Genomic DNA, 3762 nt, shown 5'->3' with positions numbered 1-3762 from the left:
CGTACATGCGAAGGAGGAGAAGGTTAAGGCATCGACCAGACGGCTGTTCTGAATGTCCACTAGCAAACCGTAAGCGCACAAAAAATCAGCTCCGAGGAGGGGAAGCGTTACATTGGCCATGACGAACTCCCACGTGAAACGTTGTCCACCAAAACACAGTTCTACAGACCGCACGGCGTAGGTGTGGATAGGGCTGCCGTCAGCCGTCGCCAACTGGGGGCCCCGCTCCCCGCCCATGATGTCGACGTCAGTAGCAGGGAGCACGCTTCTCTGTGCGCCCGTGTCACAAAGAAATCGCCGACCGGAGATGGTGTCGAGGATGAAGAGTAGCCTGCTCGTATCGCCAACACTCATGGCCACTACTGAGTGTTGGCCCTCTCGTTTCCCGTCGGCCTGTAGTTGCAGGGGGAACGGCACCGTTTAGCTTTCGCACCAAATCGAGCGTGGTACATACAGAGTCCAGAGGGCTTGTAGCGGTCTGATGCTGTGGCGCCACCGTCGGGCCACGCCCGCGATGTCGGCGGGGGGCCAGTGAAGGTAGGAGCCAGCACCCCGGCATGGGAGGAACGTTGTGTAGCGACGAAGAATCGGTCAGCCTCCTTTGCCAGCTCACGGGGATCAGTGATGGTGGAGTTAGCGAGCGCAGTCTGGACGTGGGGCGGCATGGTGCGCAGAAACAGCTCCATAAACAGGAAACATGGCTTTTCTTGACCCAGTAGGTTTAACATCCTGCTCATTAGCTCCGATGGTTTGCCATCTCCCAAGCCCTGAATTGCGAAGAGGCGACGTGCTCTCTCCGTTGTTGACAGTTCAAAAGTTTCAAGGAGGAGATTTTTAAGTGCGGCGTATTTACCATCGGCCGGTGGGTTGGTTATGAACCCGCTTATCCTGGAAGCCGTAGCGCACCCCAGCGCTGCCACTACGTAGTAGTACCTGGTCTCGTCTGCTGTTATGTCTCTGAGCGCGAACTGTGCCTCAGCCTGCGCGAACCATGTAGCCGCGGAAGACTCCCAAAACTCCGGCAGTTTAATTGCAACGGCGTTCGTAGCCATAATGTGTGTGGTTTCAGAAAACTTATCCGAAAACCGACGTCGGGGTCACCAGTGTAGAGCCGAAGGAACGGAGAAGACCGTAGGTTCACACTTTAGCCGTGTAGGCAACTTTCTTTAATCCACGGTAAATCAGAGAGACAACAAAACCACAGCTCGACTGAGCGGAGGTGGCAAGAATAACCACAAAACTGGCTGGACAACCATAACTTAACCCTGCGTTAACCTGCCAGGGCAACCATGACTTAACCCTTAGTTCCTGGGTTGAATTCTGTCCCCAATACGTGTCCACCACAGGATCACCCAAACAATTTTGTGTTTTCCATGAAAAGTCACACTTATTCACCACCATATGTTGTGAAATGAATAGAAAATAGAGTCAAGACATTGACAAGGTTATTACTAAATATGTAATAAACATCCCGTCAGATCAGGACATATAAACCTTCACTTGAATTACATATGTAATAACCATCCTGTCAGAGAAGGAAATATAAAACTTGACATGACTTACATGTGTAATAACCATCCTGTCAGATCAGGACATATAAACCTTCAAATGACTTACATTTGTAATAACCATCCTGTCAGATCAGGACTTATAAACCTTCACATGACTTACATTTGTAATAACCATTCTGTCAGATCAGGAGGTATAAACCTTCACATGACTTACACTACCGTTCAAAAGTTTGGGATCACCCAAACAATTTTGTGTTTTCCATGAAAAGTCACACTTATTCACCACCATATGTTGTGAAATGAATAGAAAATAGAGTCAAGACATTGACAAGGTTAGAAATAATGATTTGTATTTGAAATAAGATTTTTTTTACATCAAACTTTGCTTTCGTCAAAGAATCCTCCATTTGCAGCAATTACAGCATTGCAGACCTTTGGCATTCTAGCTGTTAATTTGTTGAGGTAATCTGGAGAAATTGCACCCCACGCTTCCAGAAGCAGCTCCCACAAGTTGGATTGGTTGGATAGGCACTTCTTGCGTACCATACGGTCAAGCTGCTCCCACAACAGCTCAATGGGGTTCAGATCTGGTGACTGCGCTGGCCACTCCATTACCGGTAGAATACCAGCTGCCTGCTTCTGCTCTAAATAGTTCTTGCACAATTTGGAGGTGTGTTTAGGGTCATTGTCCTGTTGTAGGATGAAATTGGCTCCAATCAAGCGCTGTCCACTGGGTATGGCATGGCGTTGCAAAATGGAGTGATAGCCTTCCTTATTCAGAATCCCTTTTACCCTGTACAAATCTCCCACCTTACCAGCACCAAAGCAACCCCAGACCATCACATTACCTCCACCATGCTTAACAGATGGCGTCAGGCATTCTTCCAGCATCTTTTCATTTGTTCTGTGTCTCACAAACGTTCTTCTTTGTGATCCAAACACCTCAAACTTGGATTCATCCGTCCACAACACTTTTTTCCAGTCTTCCTCTGTCCAATGTCTGTGTTCTTTTGCCCATCTTAATCTTTTTCTTTTATTGGTCAGTCTCAGATATGGCTTTTCTTTGCCACTCTGCCCTGAAGCCCAGAATCCCGCAGTCGCCTCTTCACTGTAGATGTTGACACTGGTGTTTTGCGGGTACTATTTAATGAAGATGCCAGTTGGGGACCTGTGAGGCGTCTGTTTCTCAAACTAGAGACTCTAATGTACTTATCTTCTTGCTCAGTTGTGCAACGCGGCCTCCCACTTCTTTTTCTACTCTGGTTAGAGCCTGTTTGTGCTGTCCTCTGAAGGGAGTAGTACACACCGGTGTAGGAAATCTTCAATTTCTTAGCAATTTCTCGCATGGAATAGCCTTCATTTCTAAGAACAAGAATAGACTGTCGAGTTTCAGATGAAAGTTCTCTTTTTCTGGCCATTTTGAGCGTTTAATTGACCCCACAAATGTGATGCTCCAGAAACTCAATCTGCTCAAAGGAAGGTCAGTTTTGTAGCTTCTGTATCGAGCTAAACTGTTTTCAGATGTGTGAACATGATTGCACAAGGGTTTTCTAATCATCAATTAGCCTTCTGAGCCAATGAGCAAACACATTGTACCATTGGAACACTGGAGTGATAGTTGCTTGAAATGGGCCTCTATACACCTATGTAGATATTGCACCAAAAACCAGACATTTGCAGCTAGAATAGTCATTTACCACATTAGCAATGTATAGTGTATTTCTTTAAAGTTGAGACTAGTTTAAAGTTATCTTCATTGAAAAGTACAGTGCTTTTCCTTCAAAAATATGGACATTTCAATGTGATCCCAAACTTTTGAACGGTAGTGTACATCATGTCACATACATCATATCACATAGCTAATATCACATACATCATATCACATACGTAATATCACTTACATCATACACAATATCAAATACATCATATCACATACGTAATATCACATAGATAATATCAGGTACATAATATCACATATGTAATATCACATACATCATATCACATACATAATATCACGTACATCATATCGCATACATAATATCACATATGTAATATCACATATGTAATATCAAATACATCATATCACATACGTAATAGATAATATCACGTACATAATATCTCATACATAATATCACATACGTCATATGTCATACATAATATCACATACATCATACATGACATCACATACATATCACATATGTAATATCACATACATCATATCACATAGATAATATCACGTACATAATATCAC

The sequence above is a fragment of the Lampris incognitus genome, chromosome 3 (assembly GCF_029633865.1).
Source record: "Lampris incognitus isolate fLamInc1 chromosome 3, fLamInc1.hap2, whole genome shotgun sequence".
NCBI classification, from domain to species: domain Eukaryota; kingdom Metazoa; phylum Chordata; class Actinopteri; order Lampriformes; family Lampridae; genus Lampris; species Lampris incognitus.
This window is presented reverse-complemented; position numbering follows the sequence as displayed.